We start from the raw sequence: 12135 nt of genomic DNA, 5'->3' as shown, positions 1-12135 counted from the left end.
TTCTGACACAATTTATTTCTTTAAATAAGCTGAGCATAACGAGTTATACCGAAAAAAAAAATTCTTTATAACAGTTTTCAGTTTCAGTAATCTCGACAATGAGCAAATCTTCAGAATGTTAAGTTTCAGGTTGAATAATCCCGACAATGGTCGCTCTTCATCAACGTCCTTCATGGTGAGTAATCCTAACAATGACAAAATTTTCCCGGTAACATCTTTCAAGATTTATGACGTGGTATTGCCGCCATTATTGTCACAGCAAAAAGCGAGTAACGACTCCCCAGCAAGCATTGATTATTGAAAATTAAAAATCTGTTACCTACTTTTAGATCTATTCATTAGCTGATCCACACTTCCAAATTGATTTTTTTTTCTTTCCCGGCTCATCAGCTATATTGTCTCATTAAAAATTGTTGCACGCGTAATTGAAAGAAATGCGATGTGAAGGACATGTACTGGGGTGTTGGTAAAATATTATTTTAGATGGTAGAGGAAATAGACAAAATATTACTTTAGATGGTAGAGGAAATAGACAAAATATTACTTTAGATGGTAGAGGAAATAGATAAAATATTACTTTAGATGGTAGAGGAAATAGACAAAATATTACTTTAGATGGTAGAGGAAATAGACAAAATATTACTTTAGATGGTAGAGGAAATAGATAAAATATTACTTTAGATGGTAGAGGAAATAGATAAAATATTACTTTAGATGGTAGAGGAAATAGACAAAATATTACTTTAGATGGTAGAGGAAATAGACAAAATATTACTTTAGATGGCCCAGGAAATTGGCAAAACATTACTTTAGATGATAGAGGAAATAGACAAAATATTACTTTAGATGATAGAGGAAATAGACAAAATATTACTTTAGATGGTAGAGGAAATAGACAAAATATTACTTTAGATGGTAGAGGAAATAGACAAAATATAACTTTAGATGCTAGAGGAAATAGGTAAATATTGCTTTAGGTGGTAGAGAAAATAGACACAATATTACTTTAGATGGTAGAGAAAATAGACAAAATATTACTTTAGATGGTAGAGGAAATAGACAAAATATTACTTTAGATGATAGAGGAAATAGACAAAATATTACTTTAGATGATAGAGGAAATAGACAAAATATTACTTTAGATGATAGAGGAAATAGACAAAATATTACTTTAGATGATAGAGGAAATAGACAAAATATTACTTTAGATGATAGAGGAAATAGACAAAATATTACTTTAGATGGTAGAGGAAATAGACAAAATATTACTTTAGATGGTAGAGGAAATAGGTAAAATATTGCTTTAGGTGGTAGAGAAAATAGACACAATATTACTTTAGATGGTAGAGAAAATAGACACAATATTACTTTAGATGGTAGAGAAAATAGACAAAATATTACTTTAGATGGTAGAGGAAATAGACAAAATATTACTTTAGATGCTAGAGGAAATAGACAAAATATTACTTTAGATGGTAGAGGAAATAGGTAAAATATTACTTTAGATGGTAGAGGAAATAGACAAAATATTACTTTAGATGGTAGAGGAAATAGACTAAATATTACTTTAGATGCTAGAGGAAATAGGTAAAATATTACTTTAGATGGTAGAGGAAATAGACAAAATATTACTTTAGATGTGAGGAAATAGACAAAATATTACTTTAGATGGTAGAGGAAATAGACAAAATATTACTTTAGATGCTAGAGGAAATAGGTAAAATATTACTTTAGATGGTAGAGGAAATAGGTAAAATATTACTTTAGATGGTAGAGGAAATAGACAAAATATTACTTTAGATGCTAGAGGAAATAGGTAAAATATTACTTTAGATGGTAGAGGAAATAGACAAAATATTACTTTAGATGGTAGAGGAAATAGACAAAATAAATATTACTTTAGATGGTAGAGGAAATAGACAAAATATGACTTTAGATGTCTCAGAGAATGGGCAAAATATGACTTTAGATGTCTCAGAGAATGGGCAAAATATGACTTTAGATGTCTAAGAGAATGGGCAAAATATGACTTTAGATATGCTACCAGACTAGACAGAAATATCAGTCTGTACGGGCTGTGGAACAGTAATATAATGTGGTTGTACTTTGGATCATTTGAGCACTTACAACTGGTGGAATGAATTTTTTAAAAGTTTCATTAGATGTTCAATAGATTCTGGCAAACTGTCACCAGGAGTGACAATTAGGAATGACAACATGTCACTTTTATGCAGGAAAATCAACTCGTTGTTAGAATTGTACAGGGGAATGCGCGAAATGTAACTACAGAGCTCTGGTCGAGGTTTAGTGTAACGGTCGATGTTTTAATACACCCTTCAAAGTGGTAAATACTAAGACATTATACAGTGATAAACTTGCAACATCTAACCATTAAAGCTAACACATTAGCAACGCTAAATATGTAATCACAGAAAGAAGTGGCCCGCCTCGATGGCCCACCCCAACGGCCCACACAGTCCCACGCCCGGGGGGAGATTACCGGTCCGGCGCTAAACACCCCCCCCCCCCCCCACTAAAACTCAGCCCAACAATCGGACCACTTCCCGACCTCCGCCCTGCTCGACGCTGAAGAAAAAAGTGCGAAGAAAGACAGCAGTGAAGGGCGGCGACTCCCCAATCGGGTAACTCCGGCCGCGACAATGAAAGAAACCTCCCTTCATCTGGGCCGCGGTCCGACGTTGCTGGGGGACCCCCATTGTCGAAACTCACCGGAGCGGTTCGAAAAAACAGGAGTTGAAAGACGCTTCGGTCTTTTATAAGGTGTCGAATTAGCCTTCTAAAATCATCCCTGCGGCCCGGCTCCGCGGTGCTATTGTCCCAGACTTGTTCGAGGCTTATTGCAAGCGTATGGCGTGCTCTATTCTAAATTCCGCCCCATAGAAACTTCGGGGGGAAAAGGGCGAGAGATTTTGGCCGAGCTGCCAACTAGGAGAGTAAAAGTTAAACGAAGATGCTTCGATAATAACAAGTTCAGTGTGCGCTGGGTCCGCCCAGGATTTATTCAATTAAAAAGTTTCGCTTCGTGTTGGCCAGCTTTGATCGTGAGGAGAGGGGGAAAAATCTGGCAGAGATGAATATCGCGTAGGTGGAATTGATCTTGAGACTTGTAGAGCGCCAGATCTGGTCAGTTAATTGAGAATTTGGACATCGCGTGAGATCTCGTGACGCAGGCGATACCACGATTGCCAGGTGACGCCTGGGCCAAACGCCTGTTGCCAAGTTGGCTGACGGAAGTGGGGGACCCAGCCAACCAAAACACTTATTACATCCATCGTCTTGAGGCGAGGCAAGGGCTTTAACTCTCTATTAAGGAACAGCGTAGTGGACAAGAGGGCGTGGTTTGTGTGACGTAGTGTGGGACGAGGGTACGGCCATCCATCGTCCGGCAGTAAAACTGACAGAGCTGACTTGTTCGGACTTGAAACATCGCTTGACCACGGGCCGCTTGACGGGCTCCGTGTTTCCTGTCCCCGGGGAGGTGGCGAATGTGTTCACAGGGGGGTTACACGGAGTAAAATATGGGGAACTTTCCGGGGTCAGGGGCGGTGGGGTGGGGGTGGGGGGTCGGGGTTAAACACAAGGGAATAATAAAGCCTGTGGGGGTAGAGCCAATTGGGTCACAAGTGGGTTGGAGAACTACAGGGGTCGGAGACCACCATAGGGGTAAGATAGCCACATAGGTTGGAAACCACAGGGATCGGGGATCTACAGGGGTCGGGGATCTACAGAGCCACAGGAAACCATGAGACACATAGAATCAGCGATGGTACCACAATAGTTTAGACATCAGCGGCTTATGCAGGTTTAGACTTTAAATCGTAGAGGTCCGCCAAGTCAACCCGTGCCCAGACAACCCTTTCACAAACCAAGCCTATCACACAGACAACCCTCTAACACAGGCAACCCTCTCCCACACAAAAACCGTCACACGCCACCCAGCCCTCCCTAACACCACACAACCAACCCCCATGTTCAAGCATTCTGCATCTGTGTATTCCCGAGTGACGGCGCCTACCGTGTGTGGTACACCCTACTACAGCGACATGATTTCTCCCATTATGCCCGGAGCTCATTTACGTCTCCCTTCCAAGCAGTTTTTCAAAGGGCCCATATTTTCAATACTGTTGACAAACACGTTCGATAAACCAGCCTCGTCTAGACGTTTCCCCCGTCAACTATTCCCTCCCTTTGGCCCGTTTCTCTACCTTCAGAAGGACGGCCATTCAACCGGAAGAAATCCTCTGAATAGAAGCAGACGAAAGTTTATGAAAAATTGGAAGTGTTAAAAAATGTGGAGGCGAAGTTAATTTCGCTGTGTGGCATTGAACGCGGAAAAGCTTTCCTGTTTTTTTTTTCTCCCCGGGATAAGTGAATGGTCACAGAGCAGGGTTCCTTTGTATGGCGCGCCAATGGTTCGTGGCTTTTGCTTGTTGTCGCTTCACCCATAGAATGCAGGCGCGAGTAGCGTCATGATCTCGGCCTATCTGACCAGGGTTTCGCCGTGTTTAGAACTCCATCAAAACACGTTTTCACCGTCGTTTCCCTCACCCCGCACCCCTTCCCCACACGCCAAATCCCCCCTCCGTCCATTTTTCCCCCATTCGTTACCAAGTTTTAAGTTTTCTTTTTTAGTAAATGAAATAATAAAAATTCCATTAATGTTCGGCAGTGTTTGGAGTCTGCGGTATCAATTCTAGAGAGGCGAGGCTGTCGGACGTGTCATGTGGGTTGGTCTATTGAATGGACTAAATATTAAAATTATTCTTACGCCTGAACCGCCTTGATGTTCCAACGCCTTTTGTTTGAGGTATTACTTTAAAGTCATCACGGAATGTTAGAGATACTTAAAGACAAGAGAATTGCGACGTTTAAATGTCGCAGTTGCGCACAGTTTATGTGTGGTTAGGCCAGTTTATCTGCGTTGACAACCCGTTTTTTTTAGGGTTGACTTTTATGTCTCGGGATTCAGTGGCCACCCACGGTCTCGGGTTAACCTGGTTTCCTGGGAGATTTGGTTGCCATGGGAACGTGGTTGTACAAAGATCAGCTTTGTCAGGCAGAGTGGGTTGTCATGGAGTTCGGGTTGTCACTGTGATGTGGTTGTTAGACAGATCGGGTTGTACAGAAACCAGAGACAAGAGTGCGCTTTACACGATGTTGTAGTGGGATGAAAATGTGGATTATAAAACCTGATGAAAATGTGGATTATAAAACCTGATAAAAATGTGGATTATTAAACCTGATAAAAATGTGGATGGTAAAACCTGATGAAAATGTGGATTATAAAACCTGAAGAAAATGTGGATTATTAAACCTGATGAAAATGTGGATTATAGAACCTGATGAAAATGTGGATTATAAAACCTGATGAAAATGTGGATTATAAAACTTGATGAAAATGTGGATGATAAAACCTGATGAATATGTGGATTATAAAACCTGATGAAAATGTGGATTATAAAACCTGATGAAAATGTGGCTTATAAAACTTGATGAAAATGTGGATTATAATACTTGATGAAAATGTGGATTACAAGACCTGATGAAAATGTGGATTATAAAATCTGATGAAAATGTGGCTTATAAAACTTGATGAAAATGTGGATTATAATACTTGATGAAAATGTGGATTACAAGACCTGATGAAAATGTGGATAAGAAAACCTGATGAAAATGTGGATTATAAAACTTGATACAACTGTGGATAAGAAGACCTGATGAGAAGACCGAAAACAAAGCCCCCTCCCCCCTCATTAATATACAAAGGTGTTGTGTCCCCTCATCCTTCATGTCCCCTGACACAGCGACAACACACGGAGTTATGTATCGCTCTCACATGTGTTGTTGTTCGCCCAACAGCGCCTAGAGCGGGCGTCCGTGTGTTGCGAGCCTTCATCACCGTGTTCATGTCACATCATAGGAAGTTTTTTTTTTTTAATTTAAAGTTACTTTACAAAGTCCCGGTAATTCACGGTTCTAATGCTAGTTTAGCTGACAGAGAAACATTCACCTCAAAAAATTTTTTTTTTTTTTCAATTTAAAGTTACTTTACAAAGTCCCGGTAATTCACGGCTCTATTGCTCGTTTAGCTGACAGACAAACATTTAACTAAAAATATTTTTTTTTAAATTTAAGTTACTTTACAAGGTCCCGGTAATTCACGGGTCTAATGCTAGTTGAGCTGACAGAGAAACATTCAACTCAAAAAATATTATTTTTTTTTCAATTTAAAGTTACTTTACAAAGTCCCGGTAATTCACGGTTCTATTGCTAGTTTAGCTGACAGAGAAACATTCACCTCAAAAAATATATTTATTTTTAAAATTTAAGGTTACTTTACAAAGTCCCGGTAATTCACGGGCCTATTGCTTGTTTAGCTGACATAGAAACATTCAATTCAATTTTTAAAAATTTAAAGTTACTTTACAAAGTCCCGGTAATTCACGGCTCTATTGCTAGTCTAGCTGACAGACAAACATTTAACTAAAAATATTTTTTTTTTAAATTTAAATTACTTTACAAGGTCCCGGTAATTCACGGGTCTAATGCTAGTTTAGCTGACAGAGAAACATTCAACTCAATTTTTAAATTATTTTATTTAAAGTTACTTTACAAAGTCCCGGTAATTCATGGTCTTATTGCTAGTTTAGCTGAAAACGAAATATTCACCTCAATTTTTTTTTATTTAAAGTTACTTTACAAAGCCCCGTTAATTCACGGTCCTATTGCTAGTTTAGCTGACAACGAAACATTCACCTCAAATTTTTTTAAATTTTTTAAATTTAAAGTTACTTTACAAAGCCCGGTAACGATAAATCACCAAAATATACCAGTTTTTGCTTCCCCAAATGTGGGAAAATATAATTTTGTTTTAAGGAGAATATTGTATTTTCTTGTATTAACTAAGATTAATTATTCTTCTCGCTGACGATTTCAAGCACGTCCTGATTGTTCTGTTAGTGTTTATCGGTCGTCAACAATTTCCCACAACCACGGTCATTAGACGACTATCAACATCGATTACTTTAAACTCACGTTTTCTAATTAGCTGGGGCTGATAATTAGTTGCCCGCGGCAATAAGTTTTGAAATTGCAATTTATTTTTTTCCCCATTGAATTCCATGTTTAGATTTTAAAACTGCTTGATTTATTTTTAAAAAAATCAGAATAAAGAAAATGTAATGGTGAAATGTTTCAAATCGTTTATTAAAATACTAATAAGGAGAGTGGAAGATGGCGATTTTACGTCATGCATAGCCTCTAACTGGAACTTGTATGTGTTTAGAATTTGCCAGATTCCTTAGAGTTTTATCTGTTTGAGTACAATAGTGACGTAACATTTGTTTTCCTACTTTTAAACTGGAATAAAACTAAGTATAATACGTTTAGAAAAATTAAAATACACATATCGAAATCTAAGCGAACTGTAGATGCTGGTTAGCTTAAAATATCCACTACGCTAAATACCGCCTGTCATTGGTGGTATTCGAACACATAATTTTTTTTTGTTTTGACATTGTGCGCTACAGTGTGCCCACGGCGATTGAGAGTAAACTTTATTGTTACTTGAAGTGAAACACAATTTACTTGACACATTGTTTTTAAAAACATCAGCTTCAACGTTTGAAAAGTATATTGATCGAGGACTTATTCAACAGTTTCAAACAAAATCTAGCGCCAACTTTCTTTTGCCCGTCCGCTACAGGTGAAAAATACACACCTGAGAGTGTGCAGGTGAGCGACCAATGCCAGGATTGTACAGGTAATTAGTGACATTCCCTGAGTGGTGACTCGCATTTAGAGCGGTGGTCTCTAATGATGCATTTCTGCGGCCTTTTGTAAGTCTAACTGCGGTCTTTCGGGAATCCTGTTGCGGTCATTTCGTAGTCTTAGTTCGGTCGTTTTGGAGTTTTACTGCGGCAATTTGAGAGTCTTACTGCGGTCACATGTGTGCCTTACTGCTGTCACATGTGTGCCTTACTGCGGTCATTTAAGAGTCTTACTGCGGTCACACGTGTGTCTTACTGCGGTCACATGTGTGTCTTACTGCCGTCACATGTGTGCCTTACTGCGGTCGTGTGAGTGCCTTACTGCGGTCACATGTGCGTCTTACTGCCGTCACATGTGTGCCTTACTGCGGTCACATGTGTGCCTTACTGCGGTCATTTGAGAGTCTTACTGCGGTCACATGTGTGTCTTACTGCGGTCACATGTGCGCCTTACTGCGGTCACATGTGTGCCTTACTGCGGTCACATGTGTGTCTTACTGCGGTCACATGTGTGCCTTACCGCGGTCACATGTGTGCTTTACTGCGGTCACATGTGCGTCTTACTGCGGTCACATGTGCGCCTTACTGCGGTCACATGTGTGCCTTGTTGCGGTCACATGTGTGCCTTACCGCGGTCACATGTGTGCCTTACTGCGGTCACATGTGTGTCTTACTGCGGTCACATGTGTGCCTTACCGCGGTCACATGTGTGCTTTACTGCGGTCACATGTGCGTCTTACTGCGGTCACATGTGTGCCTTACTGCGGTCACATGTGTGCCTTACTGCGGTCACATGTGCGTCTTACTGCGGCCATTTTGGAGCTTTACTGAGGTCTTGTCACGGTCCTTCAGGACAAACTAGCCCAGCTTCAAATGTCCCCCTGACCAAAGGACAAACTAGCCCGGCTTGAAATGTCCCCCCCCCCTGACAGGATGGCTACCCAGGACAAGACACACTCCAAGCTAAACCTCCCAGACTTGATGGAAGACCCCCCCCTATCCCTCCCTCCGCTAAACGTCCCAAACTTGATGGGACCCCCCCCCCCCTCTACAAAAAAGACAGACCAAATGGCCATCTTTACTGAGGCCAGTTGGTCTAGACCTGTGTTTGGCCAACACAACTCACCGCTGCTACTTATTTGCATATCTCCCTGCAGCTTTACAAGTCTAATATTGTCTCATAATTTAAATAGTCCCTAGATCGACAGTTAATTGTTAACGTCCAACATTAAATTTACAGAGCAAGGCTGTCCCATTTCTAAGCCAACACCGTACACAAATTCAAAATTGAAAGTTGAAAGTTTTTTACTAAACTGTTTGTGAATTTTATCATTTTCTTTTTCTCAATCGACTTGGATTTTCGGGAGGTTTCCGTCAAATGAAGCCCGTATAATAATGGTGTATGTGTTGCAGCGTGTGTGTTGTGGTGTAAATGTTGTGGTATGCTTTTGATAAAGTGTACTGTGGTATCTATTTTTTCGGGTAGTGGTCTGTATTTTGCTATGTGCAATATTGTGGTCTTATTTTTGGTATGCCTGGTGTTGTGTGTATATGTGTTTGGTGTTTTGTGTATATCTGTTGTGGTATGGGCGATATTGTAGCGTGTGTTATGGTATCTAATGTTCTGGTTCCTGTGCTGCTATGTGTGATGTTGTAGTTCGTGTGGTAGTATGCGTGATGTTTAAGTTCCTGCGGTGCTATGTGTGATTTTGTAGTTCCTGTGTTGGTATGTGTGATGTTGTTCTTGTGTTGGTATTTGTTGTAGTTCCTGTGTTGGTATGTGTGATGTTGTAGTTCCTGTGGTGGTATTTGTGATGTTGTAGTTCCTGTGGTGGTATGTGTGATGTTGTAGCTCTGTTGTGGTATGTGTGATGGTGTAGTTCTGTGGTGGTATGTGGGATGGTGTGGCCCATGTTTAGGCTAGCCAGACTGCAGCAGATGTTGTAATTCCTGTGGTGGTATGTGTGATGTTGTAGTTCCTGTGGTGGTATTTGTGATGTTGTAGTTCCTGTGGTGATATGTGTGATGTTGTAGCTCTGTGGTGATACGTGTGATGTTGTAGTTCCTGTGGTGGTATGTATGATGTTGTAGCTCTGTGATGGTATGTGTGATGGTGTGGTCCATGTTTAGGCTAGCCCGACTGCAGCAGATGTTGTAGTTCCCGAGCTGCCATGTATGATGCTGTAGCTCTGTGGTGCTATGTGTGATGGTGTGGCCCATGTTTAGGCTAGCCAGACTGCAGCAGATGTTGTAGTTCCTGTGGTGGTGTGTGTGATGGTGTGGCCCATGTTTAGGCTAGCCAGACCGCAGCAGATGTTGTAGTTCCTGTGGTGGTGTGTGTGATGGTGTGGCCCATGTTTAGGCTAGCCAGACCGCAGCAGATGTTGTAGTTCCTGTGGTGGTGTGTGTGATGGTGTGGCCCATGTTTAGGCTAGCCAGACCGCAGCAGATGCTGTGAGGAAATGTTATTACTTCACCTGGTACCTCCCTCCCCCAGTGTTTGACATAAACAAATCGCGTCACTTCCGGGTTGCTCCCCCCCACCCCCATCCGTTCCCCATCTGGACCCGACACCTGCGTGGTGACGTATTATTGGTGACATGTCACCACCAGCTGATCACCACACCAACTGGAATTAAATAGGCTATTATGTCGTCACACAAACAATCCCCCCCCCTTTACTCATCACCGACCTATTTCTATTCTCAATGTTATTCCATGAGGGGAAGGGGGTGGTGGAAAACTTGGACTTTATCCTTGTTTCGTTTCATTAGTTGAGATTTGCCCTAACTAGGACTAGTCTACGAGGGTAAAAATGTCGTTGACACTTGCAAGGGACATTGAACTCTGCAGTAACTGACTTTACAAAAGGGCCCTGCACATTTCTTAGCTTATTTTAAAGCAGAAATTTCAATAATTACTTTTTAGAAAAAAAACTACTTTTCTTAAGATCTACATTTTGCTACTATGGTTATAATAATTAACACAGAAGTGAAATATATTTTTTACAACACGAGTAGCATAAAATGGTGACTGTGGTATTATGGCTGAGTAAAGTTCATCTTACCCGAGTAAAATTATATTACTTGTCTAGTAATATAAGAACCGGCCCAGTAAAGTTAGCACTGGTAATGAACAATTTTATTACATTTACATGGCAAGATATTTTGTGTGTGTACGAAACGGAAACAGTTTTAGATGGTGAATATATTTCGCATTTTATTTTTCTTTACAGATTAGAATAAAGTTAAAGATACAATATTAGCAAATGTTGAATTTTCAATTAGCGTCACCAACATTAAACATAAACTTTAAATAAGTAAATGAATATATATATATATATATATATATATATATATATATATATATATATATATATATATATATATATATATATATATATATATATATATATATACATGTATATATATATGTATATATATATATATATATATATATATATATATATATATGTATATATATATGTATATATATATATATATATATATATATATATATATATATATATATATATGTATATATATATATATATATATATATATATATATATATATATATATATATATATGCAAAGAATATATATATATATATATATATATATATATATATATATATATATATATGTATTCTTTGCAAATTTTTACTTGTGGTGTTTTGACTATGAATACTAAACATAATTTTCTCATTATCTTTAGAAATTAATTTTAAATAAAAATTTAACCATAGTGTAAGCCTATTTATAATATTATAGTTTGTTTTTTATTTCACAAACAGCCAATCAATACATTTTTACAACAGTAATTTTCCTCTCTAGACAGCGATTCATTGGGCAGATGACGTGGGTGAAGCAGAATAATGTATTTCTTGATCTCAGAATTTGAAGGGATGGTGTTGTAAGCATTGTCTAGTCGTCTTTATTATCCCCAACGTGTCAGGTACACATCAGATCTGGATGGACTCAGGGTCGTCCTACAGACTACAGACAACAGTCCGAACAGAGATCCGAACTCGATACCTTCGTGGTAGCTGCTAAACGCACTACAAAAAAAAGTACCATTCGACCACTTTGTCCTACAAAATAAAGAATTAAACATCTACAGGCCATTGTTTAGAAATTATCTCGCTGCAAAGTCTAGAAACATAATTGACAAATGACAGTGTAGTGTAATCAAAAGTTGGCAATCCTAGTGAGGGAGTTGACCCCTGACACTGGCCAGTGGCCACTTTATCCCAAGTGTTGACCCTAGTGAGTTGACCCCTGACACTGGCCAGTGGCCACTTTATCCCAAGTGTTGACCCCAGCGTTTTTAGATCCCTCCACGTC

Source organism: Physella acuta, unplaced genomic scaffold (genome assembly GCF_028476545.2).
Source record: "Physella acuta isolate Inbredline_101_S28 unplaced genomic scaffold, ASM2847654v3 ptg000115l, whole genome shotgun sequence".
Classification (NCBI taxonomy): domain Eukaryota; kingdom Metazoa; phylum Mollusca; class Gastropoda; family Physidae; genus Physella; species Physella acuta.
Note: the sequence above shows the minus strand (reverse complement) of the source record.